The sequence below is a fragment of the Eublepharis macularius genome, chromosome 4, assembly GCF_028583425.1.
Source record: "Eublepharis macularius isolate TG4126 chromosome 4, MPM_Emac_v1.0, whole genome shotgun sequence".
NCBI classification, from domain to species: Eukaryota; Metazoa; Chordata; class Lepidosauria; order Squamata; family Eublepharidae; genus Eublepharis; species Eublepharis macularius.
In genome coordinates, this window is record NC_072793.1 from 172,238,232 (window position 1) to 172,253,873 (window position 15,642).

The window sequence follows — 15,642 nt, forward strand, 5'->3', positions numbered from 1 at the left end:
TGGCAATACGAAATCCCAAAGAAGCGGACGAGTAGAGCTTCCTGCCCATGCCATCCAGTTTCCTGCCCTCACGGTCTGATGGAGCCGACGAGGAACCATAATGGAACCGAGCCTGGCCTTCCTCCGCCACGATGGACGAGGGCTTCGGGTGATTGAAGAGGTAAGGGCAATCGTCCTGCTTTAAACGGTAGTACCTCTCAACCTTCTTCGCCGTCGCCGGCATGGACGCCGGTGCTTGCCAGAGCGCAAGAGCGTTGTCAACAAAATCCTCCACAGGGGGAAATGCCACCGATGCGGGAGACCCCGAATACAGCGCCTCTAGCAGCTTGCTTTTGGGCTTGGAGGTCGTGGAGGAGACGTCTATCTCCAGCGCGGCAGCCATCCTCACCATTTGCTCGGAGAACAGCCTGTAGTCGTCGTTCGGGGATGACGAACGGGGCCCACCCACGGTGTCATCCGGGGAGGGGTCAGAAGCCGCATCCGAAGAGCACTCTGACGGGGAAGCCAGACCCTCCTCATCCTCGGAATCCGAAAATTCCGGCGAGGTTTGTGTCGGAACCGAAGACCGGATCGGGGCCGATGGACGAGCCGCAGGAACCGACGGGTGGAGAAGCATGCCAGCCGTTGGAGGAGCGGGCGCAGGGTGCCCGATTGGCTGAGGCGGAACCGAAGGCTGCTGCAGGAAGGGCACGGACTGCTGGAACCAGGCCACGAAATCCTGCCAGGAGGTCATGTTCCCAATCCCCGCGACAGGCTGACAAGGAGGCAGAGGAGCAGGCACCGGGGCAGGCCAGCGAAAAGGTGTCGGAACCGACGAGGTAGACGGCATTGGAACGGAGGCCTCCGAAGGCGCCGGGGCGGACGGCAAGGAACGCTCGAAAGATTGGAACGGTTCCGGGAAAGGCGGGAACGGTATGAATTCCTCGGGAAGCGACGGAGGAGGCGTGCAAGGAGGCGACGGGGTGTGGAGACTCACCACATCGTCAGGGATCAGGACCGGCCCAGATGGAGTACCGGGTTGCACAGACGGAGCCGGGGATAAAGTACGGCCCTTGGTCCTCGATTTCGTCTTGGCCTTCTTGGGCGGGGGCTCCGAAGTAGCCTCTGCGGCCGAAGGCTTGGAGGAGGGCTTCGGCTTGGATGCGGAACGCTTCTTGGCCTTCCGACTGGAAGGACGATCCCCGGAACCGGAGTCAGATCGGGCCTCCGGAACGGGTTGCGCCGTCGGTTCCGAGGGGAGCGGCTCTGGCGACTTACGAGACGGCGCCGGCGACGGAGCGGCAGAGCGGGGCCTATCTCCCGAAGAGCCCGAGGGCTTGGGGGGGAGCAGGTTGGCATCCCACAAAAAGGCACGGAGCCTTGCCTTTCGATCGCTCCTCGCTTTCGGGGTGAAAGACAGACATATGGGACAACGCTCCACGACGTGTCCCTCGCCCAGCCAGATGAGACAGAGCTCATGGCCGTCCAAGTGTGTCATTTTCGTGCCGCACTTAAGACACTTCTTAAATAAAGATGTCTGCGACATAATGAACGGTATCTCCCGACAGATGACAGGGGGAAATACCGACCAGCAGAAGAAACGATCCAAAACTCCGAAGAGACGCTGAGAGAACGAACGCTAGACAATAGAACCTTTTCGTACGGCGGCGAAAATAACTGAGGGAATGCCGGGGACGTTCGGATATATATGCATTCAAAATTGGCGGGAACACCGGCGCGCATGCGCGGTGGATCCGAACGTCCCCTTCACATCTCTAAAAGCTAGAAAAATCTTTTCCCCGGCTGGCCTGCGCCTGCGCAGTCCCAATGTGGGGCTGCACAGAAGGACGAAGACGATCGGCTGGTTCACATTCCCAGCCCAGCCTGCTTCTCAATGTTGTTGTAAGGATAAAGTGGAGGAAAGAACAATGTAAGCCACTCGGGAACAAGAGGGGTCTGGCATTTGTTATACATCAAAATCAAAGAGGGCGAAAGGAAGATGCCACCCTTCTCTTCTCTATTCATGATGTGAGGGAAAAGATCCTTACCAAGGGAGTCCACGGTGTGGTAATTTTCCTCCATCACTTCCCAGTAGAGTTTTCTTTGGCCTGGATCCAGCAGAGCCCATTCCTCCTCCGTGAAGAACACGGCTACCTCCCGAAAGGACACTGGGGATCTCTGAAAGAAGAACAGATTTCCCAGTTGTTGATTTATTCCTGTCCCTGCACATTCAAGAAAGAAAGAAGAATCCCATCGGCCAAACAATGGATTAAATGATGTCTGAGTGGTCAGAATCCACCATTGCTTTCCCACACAGCCCAAAGGCAACTACAGTCACGATGATGTTGAAAAGGCAAGTTTTCTATGCTGACAAAATCACCTCCCCCCTCTAGACAATTAAAACCTCTGTGCAAAAAAATCCCATCCCATCTTACGAAGCCCTCTTCAGGATGATTGATCACCATACAGCCTCCCGATTCAGGATCTGGATATCTTGTGGGAACAGCGGATTGGACACCATTCTGTTGTTCTTTCAAGGTTCATAGCTCCTGCTTGGAACCATAAGATAAGTGTCCTGGCACAACTTGGTATCTCAAGGTTGTTATCTCAGATCACTTGTTCATCATCATATTTGCAGAGTTCTCTGGAAACTTCCGTAGTGTCAAGAACTGTATTTCTTTGGTTAAAATCTCTCAGGGCTCTATATTGATTTAGAGGGACCCATTCTGGAAGTGGATGTAGATCACATGCTGGTTCCAGCAATTTGCCATTGCTGGGATCTAGAGGGCAAATCAAATTTCCAAAAACAGTCACTTCACATAAACAAGGAGTAAGAGTAGGCCTTTTAACAAATTACTTTTATTACATTTGATTACAACATAATATAGTAAGATGAAGGTTATATTATACAGTGTTCTAATATGCCCTAGCTGAATAGAAGCAGATCCTGGCAGCTGCTTTCTTATTCTGCAGCCTTTTTATTCTGGCATGGAGCGGCTCTCCCACAGTCCTTTGCTCCTGTGACTGAGACTGATGGAAGGAGAGTAGAAAATGCATCGGGGTGTCCACCAGGGCAGGAGGACAAGCCCTAGTTCAGTAGCTGAGCACCTTGGTTCGCTCACTGATGGACCCTGAGACCTCCTATCTCAGTGGCATCTGAGGGAAATGTGCTTCCTCCAGAGCCCTGAGGAGTCCGGAAGGTGTGCCGATGGCCTCCTGTCAGGTAAGGCTGGGGGAAGCCGGATGGCGGGCCATTTCAAGAGATTTTCCCAGAATTTTTCCATCAGAGTTACATTTGTCTGTCTACTTTGCCAGTTCAAGGACACAATCTGTGTGGAAGGTATCCTGTATTACAGTGACATTTCTTGTGGGTGTAACTTCTAAAAGAGCACAGCCTTGTGTCAGGGCCAAACTAGAGAGGACAGCAAACTACACAAGAAACAGCAACCTTCAAACTGCTTGGCAAGCCTCTCCCCTCCCTCCCCATTTCAGAAATTCTCAATAGGATTCTCAGAGTCGACACTGGGATGTGCTAAGTTTGCAAGGGAGTAATGTTGGACCAGAGACTCGCAAGCAAGCAAACATCCCAACTGGGGAGGGAGGGAGGCTCACTGCAGAGTTTAAAATCCACTCTCCATAGGAAAAAAGGGAGTGTAGCTTGGGGCAGCTTGTTCTGGCCCATGTATCTGAACCTGGGACGGGAGTCCAATACTTAATGTTAGCTTGACCCTTCTGTCTCGCAGTGCTCTCTCTCAGCCTGCACCTCCGAACACAACTGTTGTTCTGAGCGAAATTCTCCTGTTACATACAGGATGTTCCACATTACTTGTATGAGCAATTCTCATGTAAAATCCAACGAATACACAGCGGAACACTAGACGGAACCTGTGCAACTTCTGGTCCCCAGTTTCATTCGTAAAGTGAACCCACATTGACACTTCCTTACAAACATAAATAAATGCAATTTATTTATTTATTCATTCATTTATTTAATAGTCCACCTTTCTAACAGACACTCAAGGTGGATTGCACATTCTAAAACACGACCATCAACAGCAGGAATATTTCATAAATGATGCAATAGGATATACAAATGGGTATTTGTGAAGATTTGAAAACAAGCAGTTATCCAGGGCAGATTTGAAACAATGCTGATGCAACATAAGCAATTCACAGCGAGACATATAATGCAACACAAAAACTACCCAGCAGGATCACAGTTACAGCAGAGAGTTCACAGTGCTGCAATCTATAGTTCCTATCCCTTTACACACATCCGGGCGGGTTGTACCTGCATTCTCTGTAAGCTGGCAACAGGGCTGGTATGTAACATGCTTTCTTCCATGGCGTTGGGTATGGGGTTGCTAGGGATTGCCTGGTTTGGAATCTTCAATTCCTTTTTTTTGCCCAGCACTGCAATTTTGTGGCACCTACTGTTATTTTGGGGGTTTTATGCTTGCCACAGACAGATAGAGCCTTTTGTTTATATAAGATCTTAATATATAAAACAGTAAGCATGTTCCAGACGAGTAAGCATGTTCCAGAACAGGTGGCAATGCCCCCCCCCCATCTTAACCCAGCTGGGATCAGGAGCAGTGCAGTTGTCAATGCCCGCTCCCTCCTTCAAACTGCCTGAATCAAGGCATGGAGCAGGCGGCAATGCCCATCCCCCTCTTCACCCAGCTGGAAAAGGCATAGAGAATGGTGGCAAACCCTGCCCTCCGCCTTCACCCAGCCAGGATCAGGTGGAGAGCAGGAGGCAACGGCCAGCCCCACCTTCACCCAGCTGAGATAAGGAGTGGAGCAGGTGACAATGCTTATAAATGCTTGTAATAAAAGAACTAAGAACCGTTCTATTTAACAAAGTGGCAAGCTAGAGCTGGAAAATTAATGAACCACCTTGTTAGGAACAGCATTAAATTCTCGTTACACTCTCACATAGCAATGGAGAGTACACAGGTTATGAACACAGTTTCAGGTGGGTAGCTGGGTTGGTCTGAAGCAGTAAAACAAAATTTAAGGCCAGTAGCACCTTAAAAATGAACACATTTTTCTACGGTATAAGCTTTTGTGAGGCCAAAGCTACCTTTGTAAGATAGAAATAAGAACAATCCCCCACACCTTCCCCCCCATTCAGGTGTGGGGATGTTATAAAGAAGGGCCAGCCAGAGTCTGTATGTAGAAGCACAATACAGAATATTATAAACTTGATCAGAGATGAGGGGATAGGCACAGAGGTGTAAAGTATAGAAAACTGATCTACAAAATGCTTGAGAATACATATATACAGGGGATTTATACTTGAAATGACCTCGGTCCAAGATTGGAGACTACTTGAGAACAGATCGAAGATTATAAAAAACACAAAGCCGGCAATTCTTTAATCCAATACAAGGACAATGCTTTGCCTTCAGTAGACTTCCAGGGAGTCTAGGGGGTCTTGGCTGACGCCTCTAGATCTTCCGGAGCCTTTTCCCAGATGGTTTCAGGAGAGTTTCTGTGTCGGTCTGCAGTAGAAGAGCAAAGTTTCAGCCCAGTAGCACATTAAAGACCAACAAAGAGTTTACAAGATACAACCTTTAGAGAGTCAAGCTCCCTTCATCAGATACACAAATCTATTCGGTTTCGTTTTCCCGGCCATGTCGGACGTTCCTCTCCGCAGGCTTGGGGGGAACTGTCTGAGCAGGCTGACTGGGCGGTTGACCCGCGAGGGTTAACCTCCGGGGCTCCCAGGGAGGGAGCCTGGATCCGGGGCGCTGCGGGAAGAACCCCCTGGAAGCAATGCAGGGGGCAAATTGCCCGTTTGCCCCAACGGAGGCCGGCAGTCTTGCGCAGCACCGCGTGTGCGGCCGGGCCATGAACGGCAATAAGCAGATTTAAGGTGAAGACCTGTAAGTAAGCGAATCCCTTCTGATTTTTGAGCGTATGCGAAGGATCGGTGGGAATTGAAGCTAAAAGGCGCAGACTTCTTCCCCTGCACCGAGTTTCGGAACTAAGTTGGCGCCCCCTCCCCCTCCCCTAAGATGGCGACGAGAAAGCAGAGCCCAGCAATGAGTAAATCGGTGACGGCAACGCTACAAGGGAAGGGGGAAACGCTGGAAGAGCTGGTGAGACGAGCAGTTTTCGATGCTGTGCAGCCTTTTGTAGCGAAACTGAATGAAATGGGGCAAAAGGTTGATTCTGTGGAGAGCGAGGTGAAAGCCATTAAAGAAACAGCGACCGGAGCAGAGCAGTCTGCACACGAGAACGCAGTACTCATGAAAGCAACAAGTAAGGAAGTGAAGCTTTTGGAGAACCAAATAATAGGATTACAAGTGGACCGTGCCCAAACGGTATTGCGTCTTCAAAATGTAAAAGAAGAGCAAAGTGAAAATTTAAAAGATTTGGTGTCTGGACTTTTGGCGCCATTTGCAAAGGCAACTAAAGAAGAGATTAAAAACGACATTTTGGAAGTCCGGCGGATATCTTCAAAGTATGCAATGAAGCGGCAGCTGCCTCGCGAGATTATTATTGATTTTTCATCTAAGAAGACTCGGGACACCATCTTATATAATTCGTATAATGTGGACTTGGACTATTTGGGCAATAAGGTTAAAATATTGAAGGACGTTCCATTTTTGGCTCGTAAGAGGAGATTCAAGTACAAGGGACTTGCGGCTTCCTTGAGGAAATGCGATATAAAATATAAATGGCTGTTTCCAGAAGGCGTCTGGTTCAGATATAAAGATCAAACCTACAAGATTACATCGGACGTGCAGCTGACAGAGTTTTTGTTTAACCATCAGGAGTTTCAGCAGGAAGAAAGTTCGAAGTCTGAAGGGGAAAGTGGGGGGGAAGAGAGAGCGGGCGCAGCTGCTCCAGCTGCGCAGAGAGAATTGAGACCGAGACGCAAAGGGGGGGGGGGAAGAGGTGCTGATCCTGATTATAATTTGTATTGTATAAGACCTACCAATCTGATAGCATATTAGAAAGTTAACTCTTAAGAAAAATTGCAGTATGAAGGGAATACAAGACATGTAGAGTAGTGTCTGTTGTTTGTATGTTGATTTGTCCTTTTCCCAGTTTTCCCTTCTCCCTTTTTTTTCTTCCCTTCCCCTTTATACTTTTGTAGTTTTCTGTAGTTTTTTATGTTAGATATTGAAAAAATAAAAAACTTTATAAAAAAAATCAGATACACAAATCTGAAGGATTATATGGCATTCGTATCGGAGGATGGGAGCTGGACTCTTGAAATCTGGTAGCTTGGAAACTCCTTGGTGTTCTTTCTGGTGCTACTGGGCTTGAATCTTGGCTTTTCCCAGCTGCTACGAGATGAGTGAAGCTGTGTGGAATCCATCAAGGATTTCTCTCCTGGTCGTGGGGGGAAGACATTCTCAGACCGGGTTGATTCATTACCTCAGGATAAGATGGATTTTCACCTCTGTCTACTCAGCTGAGAAGAGGAACCAAAACCTCCAGCCAACTTCTGCCATGACAATCAAACTCTCTACACTGGGAACTATGTGCTTAAAGCTGAGCCTTCTAAGCCATGGGATGGCATGTGACGAACAGAAGGTATCCAGGCGCTTCTGAATCTGGCCCAGGATTATCATCCCTGGTCATGGTCCAACTCCAGTTCCAAGTGTTCCAATGTGCTCCAATGAGCGGGATGGTGTAAGACTGATGTAAAGAAAGCTAACTGCAATTATATTAATTTCTTGTTGTGTACGTTAAGACAGTAGCTATGAACATAATAGCTCTTTCAACTGTCCAGGCATTCATATGGCTTCTCCCCTGTGTGAATCCTTTGATGCACAGTTAGGTGGCTATTGTGAGAAAAGCTGTTGCCATATTCCAAGCATGTAAAGGGCTCTTCTCCTCTGTGAATACTTCCATGTCCTCTTAAAGTACAAATCTCAGAGAAGCTCTTTCCACACTTCAAGCATTTATATGGCTTCTCCCCTGTGTGAATCCTTTGATGTTCGTTTAGGCTGCCATTGTGAGAAAAGCTCTTTCCATACTCAAGCATTTATATGGCTTCTCCCCTGTGTGAATCCTTTGATGCACAGTTAGGCTGTCATTGCGAGAAAAGCTCTTTCCACACTCCAAGCATTTATATGGCTTCTCCCCTGTGTGAATCCTTTGATGTCTAGTTAGGTAGCTATTGCGAAAAAACCTCTTTCCACACTCCCAGCATTTATATGGCTTCTCCCCTGTGTGAATCCTTTGATGTTTAGTTAGGTAGCCAGTCTGAGAAAACTTCTTTCCACACTCCAAGCATTTATATGGTTTTTCACCTGTGTGACTCCTTTGATGCAGAGTTAGACTGCTATTGCGAGAAAAGTGCTTTCCACATTCCAAGCATTTATATGGCTTCTCCCCTGTGTGAATCCATTTATGCGCAGTTAGGCTGCCATTCTGAGAAAAGACCTTTCCACACTCCAAGCATTTATATGGTTTTTCACCTGTGTGACTCCTTTGATGCAGAGTTAGACTGCTATTGCGAGAAAAGTGCTTTCCACATTCCAAGCATTTATATGGCTTTTCCCCTGTGTGAATTCTTTGATGTGCTCTTAAAATACCACTCTGAGAGAAGCTCTTTCCACACTCCAAGCATTTATATGGCTTCTCCCCTGTGTGAATCCTTTGATGCACAGTTAGACTGCTATTGCGAGAAAAGCACTTGCCACACTCCAAGCATTCATACGGCTTTTCCCCTGTGTGATTCCTTTGATGTCTTCTTAAGATACCACTCACAGAGAAGCTCTTTCCACACTCCAAGCATTTGTATGGCTTCTTCTCTGTGAAAGCCTTCTGATGTGCAGTTAGTTCACTACTCCAGTGGAAGCTCTTTCCAGGCTCAAAACATTTATATCTTTTCTGGCAGGTTGCAATGTTGTGATATTTTTTCAGACTGAATTGGCTGCTGAACTTTATCAGGGGTCTCTTCTGCCTTCTCTTTCTCATCTGCATTTTGTCTTGGATTGGGGCCTCCTGCATCTTCCTGCTCTGACAGGCAACCAATTTCTTCCTCTGTTTCTTCTTTGCTTTCTTTTTCCCTCTGCATTGCCTCTTTGGTACCAATTGGTCTTCAGATTTCACCTCCACATTCCGAACTTCCTCTCTTTCCACAATCGTCCTTCCTGGTTCCTTCTCACTTGCCATCTCTCTTCTACCTGCAACTAGGAAAGAGAGAAAGCAGTCAATTAGAATGAAAAAGATCAAAATAATATTTAGCAGGTACAGTCAGTAGTGAAGAGTATTTTCTACAGTGAGAACCAGGGACCTGGAAAAAATTCAGCAATATCTCACCATGTGCACAGACAAGACCAGTCTGTCTACGTACCTGAAAGAAACCCATTATTAGTAAAAAAAAAAGCTGAAATACAAAGAAGAAATAAATTAGGGAAGGGAGTTAAAACCACCCAAAATAATAGTAGTAGGGCCTGTGGATATAAGAAAAAATGTCCTCACTTGCTAAGCAACCACACAATATTGCCAGCCTTCAGGCCTTGGGTTCTGTCAGACACAACTACAGCGATGGAGAACGGCCACTGCCATACTTGGTTTGGTCTTTGAGGGAGGACTCATCAGGGCCCACAGAAAACTACTGGGTGACTTGATAACCGCAGGAGTTGCATTACTCACCTAGGACTGGCTGCTTGCTACTGTTCAGCAGAAGCCACACCAAAAAATCCAGTGTAAAATAGAGTTTTAAACTGGGATCTGGAAGACCCAGTTGGGCCAGGGAAGCTCACTGGTTCACACTCACTTCACTTAACCTACCTCATAGGGTTCTTGTGAGGATAAAATGGGAGGAGAATTGTGTAAGCTAATTTCGGTCCCTATTTGGGAGAAAGGTGCAGTATGAATGAAGTAAATACATCATAAATGTGGCTGAGCATTATGGGGCACTTAAAAGGTATATTGGTTGGTGGGTGGGAAGGAGAGAAGGAATTAAGAAAAGGTGAGGTTATGGGGGGGGGCCTGCAGGACGGAAAGTGGAAATAGTGTGGGGCAGGGGATGCAGTGGAAAATGAGGTGCCCCCCCACCGAAGCTTTGCTGAACAGGAAAGGAACAGGAACGTCCTGGACCATGCAATGCCCAGAGAGCCTGTGTCCCAATCCTGCGTTTTGCATTGGAAGCTACAGCTGATAGGGGAAGGCAGAATTCATCAAACAATAAAGACAGGCATCGAAAAATAGGCCGCCTGCATCAGGCTGATGGTGGGACCTGCAGTGCCAAAAATGAAGGGAATGGGACTGATCGGGCATCGTTTACAGCCCTCTGCTATTTGCAATAGGAGGAGAAGTTTACTTACAAGAGGCCAGGAAAGAGCCAGCAACACAGACAGGGAGGTTGGAAAAGATCCCCTCTGTGGAAAAAATTCAAGGGGTTTAACTAGTTCCCTGAAACGTCAGAGCCTATGTGGGGTAGTGGTTAGAATGTTGGACTGGGATCAAGGAGATCTGGGTTTGAATCCCCGCTCGGCCATGGGAAGTTCCTAGCAGGCTTTGGGCTAAACACATACTCTCAGCCAGAACTACCTCACAAGGTTGTTGTATGGATGAAATGGAGGGAAAGAAATCAATGTAAACCACTTTATTTCCCCATAGGCACAAAAGGAAGCACAGAAAGGGAGTAAGGAAAATATCTCCTTCTTTACAAAACAAAAGAGGCTTAAGTGTGTCCCTGAGGAATTGTGGTTTAGTGGGTAGAATATCTGACTAGGATATCAAAGGTCCAGCTTTAAATCCCCAGTTTGCCTTTGAAAATGGCTGGTTCACATTCACAGCCCAGCCTGCTTCTCAATGTTGTTGTAAGGATAAAGTGGAGGAAAGAACAATGTAAGCCACTCGGGAACAAGAGGGGTCTGGCATTTGTTATAAATCAAAATCGAAATCAAAGAGGGCCAAAGGAAGATGCCACCCTTCTCTATTCACGATGTGAGGGGAAAGATCCTTACCAAGGGAGGCCACAGTGTGGTAATTTTCCTCCATCACTTCCCAGTAGAGTTTTCTTTGGCCTGGATCCAGCAGAGCCCATTCCTCCTCCGCGAAGAACACGGCTACCTCTCGAAAGGACACTGGGGATCTCTGAAAGGAGAAAAGATTTCCCAGTTGTTGATTTATTCCTGTCCCTGCGCATTCAAGAAAGAAAGAAGAATCCCATCGGCCAAACAATGGATTAAATGATGTCTGAGTGGTCAGAATCCACCATTGCTTTCCCACACAGCCTAAAGGCAACTACAGTCACGATGATGTTGAAAAGGCAAGTTTTCTATGCTGACAAAATCACCTCCCCCCTCTAGACAATTAAAACCTCTGTGCAAAAAAATCCCATCCCATCTTACGAAGCCCTCTTCAGGATGATTGATCACCATACAGCCTCCCGATTCAGGATCTGGATATCTTGTGGGAACAGCGGATTGGACACCATTCTGTTGTTCTTTCAAGGTTCATAGCTCCTGCTTGGAACCATAAGATAAGTGTCCTGGCACAACTGGGTACCTCAAGGTTGTTATCTCAGATCACTTGTTCATCATCATATTTGCAGAGTTCTCTGGAAACTTCCGTAGTGTCAAGAACTGGATTTCTTTGGTTAAAATCTCTCAGGGCTCTCTATATTGATTTAGATCCAGAGGAGTTAGCCGTGTTAGTCTGTAGTAGCAAAATCAAAAAGAGTCCAGTGGCACCTTTAAGACGAACCAACTTTAGTGTAGCATAAGCTTTCGAGAATCACCGTTCTCTTCGTCATCTGACTCACCTACTAGGGAGTTTCCATGCAACCAAATATATCATGGAAATTAGTTATGCTTTGTTTCAGATAGACTGCATCTCTGTACTCGACTTTATGCTGCAACCATACCCTACTGTATCTGTTTCACTGAGTGCACTATTGTCCAGTATTTTATTTTGCTCAGTGAATGTCCTAACCAATGTTTCCTCTAAGCGGTGCAGTGTTGTGAGCCAGAAATCCAATTTGTGAGGAGCAACTTGCAAGTTGTGAGTGCACCTTTTCAAAAACCAGAATCCATTTGATTAAAAGACTTTTGATTTAGGTTGTCTGAGGCACTGGTATTGGGTGCCATCAATATGCTGATGACACCCACTTAGGCATGTGGTTCTCAAAAGCTTATGCCTCAATAAAATGGGTTAGTCTTAAAGATGCTACTGGACTCTTTACTATTTTGCAATACAGACTAACCCAGCTAACTCCTCTGGATCTACGGAGAAGAATTGTGCATCATCCAGCCCTGCAATGCACTCACTCGCTGGCTGTTCCCTTCTACGTTCTATATAAAAAGGTGTTGTGAAGCATGCCTGCGAATGGCTCAGACACCCTTTCTTTCCATGTGCATCAGTGTATTGCCAGAGTTTTCTTTGCATTTTGGGCAACATCAGGCAGATGAGCTCCAGTAAGGGTTTCTATTTTCCCACAAGCAAATCCTAAACGGAATGTGATGTGCAGTCATCCCTCCCTCTGCCTCTGCTCTGTCGATTGGCATTTCCTGTCTCTTCTGTGGCCAGGTCTGCAGAAAGAAGAAGGAAGCTGGCTGAAGTTGCAGGGGGAGCACCTATTTAGCTTCCAGCTGAGAGCGGCTCATTTGGAACAGCCTAGAACTGGCCTTTAGTCACCCTAGAGGCTTCATGGCTTTAAAACTCTTTCCTCTTCTCTTTGTGAATTATGGTCATGGAATCTTTGAAATGAAATCAAGTCATAAAGCAGAAAGTCAGCACTGAAGTCCTGCCTTCTCCTTGCTTGCCATTCTGTTTTATTACACTGTACTGGAATGATCTATTCTCCCCTGAAGATATAAGCAGAATGCTATTGATGTACAAAAATACTGGTAAAACTGAGGCCGCAGCTCCCCACTCCCCATGGAGTAATTTAACTAGACGACAGCCTGTCGTACCAGCCCGTGTAAAATTTCCAGATTCAGACCCTAGCTCTATCATGAGTTTTCCTTGCCATGCAAGCCTTTGAGGCCTTGCGGATGCTCACCATGGCTCCTCTTCCACACCCGGCAAAGGGCCTCGGAAAGGCTGTGTGGGCGCCTGCTGCGGCTCTTCCCCCAGAGCCCAGCAAGGGGCCAGGAAAAGGCCGTGTGGGCGCCTTCCGTGGCTCTTTCCCCCAAGCCTGGCAACAGGCTGGGGAAAGGCCACGCAGGCGCCTGCTGTAGCTCCTTCTCCAAAGCCCGGTGAGGGGACGGGGAAAGGCTGCGCGGGCACCTTCCCCAAGCCCAGCAAGGGGCCAGGGAAAGGCTGCATGGGCGCCTGCCATGGCTCTTCCCCCTCCCCAGCCAGGCGAGGGGCTGGGGAAAGGCTGAGTGGGTGCCCGCCATGGCTCTTCTTCCAGAGCCCAGCGAAGGGCCTGGGAAAGGCCGCACGGGAGCCTTCCGAAGTGCCTCCTCCAGAACCCGGCGAGGGGACGGGGAAAGGCTGTGTGGGCTCCTGCTGTGGCTCCTCCTCCAGAGCCCAGCGAGGGGCCTGGGAAAGGCCGTGCGGGCTCCTGCCGCAGCTCCTCCTCCAGAGCCTGGCAAGGGGACAGGGAAAGGCTGTGCAGGCTCCTGCTGCGGCTCCTCCTCCAGCGCCTGGCGCCTGCCGTGCACTGGGGCTTCTAAGCTCTGCGCTGAGCTGTTACCATTCCTGCGCCAAAGCGCAGGAGCGCACGTTGGCGGGAACCCTGGTCCTAACTGCTGATTATATTCTATTTCATTTGCCCTGTGTACTCTACCTTGGATCCCAGTGAGAAAGGCGGAGTATAAATAACTCATAATAACCGAGCTGTGGCACTCAGCACCAACAGGAGTCTCTGTGCTGACTTTGGGCGGAGCCCTTGGTAGAGTGCATTACAGTGGAGCGGCCACATGGAGGGAGGCCATCTTGTGGGACAGACTGAGTTGAAAGGAGGCCTTTTTCCCAGATGTAATGCCTCGCTTCTCTAGCAGCAATGGGGCTCTTAAACGAGTTTGCAAGGGTCAGCTGAACCCCAGTAGGGAATATCTTTCCCTGGGTTTACAGGCAGAATAAACATATTGCAGAAATATCACTACATTTGGGAGTGGGAAATTATTCTTCTCTATAATAACATGAAAGTCAGGAGCCGCAAAATGGGCCACCAGCTTCAGGTGGATGGTGGGAGATGCAATGCCAGAAATGAAGGGACACATCCGGACTCACACTTGCTCCAAAACATGCCTCTGCTATTATGCAATCGAAGTGACTCTGGAGAAGGCAGGAAAATGGAAGTATCACAGAGAAGGAGGGCAGAAAAAATCCAAAGCAAACCTTCGTCCAGTGGCCAAATCCGAGCTCTTTGGACTCAAAGGGAAAGCGTGGGCTGCAAAGCCTTGCAGCTGGAGAAGCCAAATGCGGCCAAAGGCCTCTTAGCCCGCGGAGCCCGCAGGCACAAAGAGCTCCTCTGGCTCTAAACCTTCGGGGCCCTGAGATCGACGCAGCCTCCGGGTCAGCGCAGCGGTCCGTCCAGCCGCTCAGAGTAACATCGGACCCCCCCCCAGACGGGCTGCAGGGAGGGGGCGACACAGGCAGGCGCCCCCGCAGCCCTCTCGCCCGGGAAGCCGCCCTGCTCTGCGCTCCTCCCTGCAGCCCTTCTCGCTCCCTCCCGTTCACACGTGTCTTTTCTCTCCCCGCCCGAGATCCCTCCAGGAAGCCCGAAACTCACCTCCCCTGCAGACGCGCCGAAGCCAAAGCCTCCCTCCGGCCAAGGGAAAGGGCGCAGAGGAGGAGGAGAGGCCCCGCCGAACTCCATGGCGCCCCGCTCGCCTTCTCCCTCTTCTGGGAAAAATGACCGTCCGGTGCCTGGAAGGCGGAGACTTCGCCTAGCTGAGCCTTCTGGGAATTGTAGTTCTCTGAGACTCCCAGACCCCAAACTGGACTTGGGAGGAGGAGAAAGAGATTTCTTGGCTCTTCTGTGCAGCTTCACCAGGAGGCCCTTGCAGGAGAGACCTGCTGGAGAGATCCCGGAGAGAGGCAGGCGGGGACGGGGTGGAAACCTCTCCAGATCTGCAGGGTCCGTCTGCTGCACTCCTGCCGGGAACTGCGCTTTTCCAACATGGACGCTTTAAGGGGGCTGAGAGAGTTTATAAAGTCCTAGGGGGGTGGGGGGGGGGTGAGGTTACATGGGAAAGTCATTTCCTGTTCTGGCCCCTTGCTGGAGCCGTTTGCATTTCCCGGGCTGCTGCTTGAATGGCTGCGAGGATTCCGGTGAGCTCAGAGGGTCTGCGGGCGATATTGGGGGAGGGGGTTCCCATGCAAGAACAAAGCAGAGAGAAATGGGGGGGGCGAGGGAGAGTTCCCCCCCCCCTCCGATCCCCACCCTGCCCCTTTCCTGAACCAGAGGGCCGCATGGTGCAAAGCCAAAGCATTTCCCTAATGCAGGAAGGACGAATAGGAAGGGGGTTCTCCCCTTCTTGGGGGTTTAGAGCAGAGGGGGGGGCGATGGGTCAGGGCTCGGAAGTATCGGGAAGGGCAGCAGACTTGTGGGGGGAGGAGAGCCCCCAACTCCTTCAGCCACCCTGTGCTTCTTTCTCGCCTGGGCTTCCCCGGGTTAATGCTCCCCCCCCCCGCCCGCCCCTTTCTATATCAGGCCAGAAAACAGAAGAGACGAGACTAGGCTCCTTTTTGGAACTTGTCGAAAAAGTCTGAATCTTAGAACTGTAT

General features: G+C 49.2%; 1 pseudogene; it reads right to left on the reverse strand.

Moving 5' to 3' along the window:
• LOC129327844 (zinc finger protein 420-like) overlaps nucleotides 1–15,642 on the reverse strand; it is a 107,014-nt pseudogene that overhangs the window by 5,080 nt on the left and 86,292 nt on the right.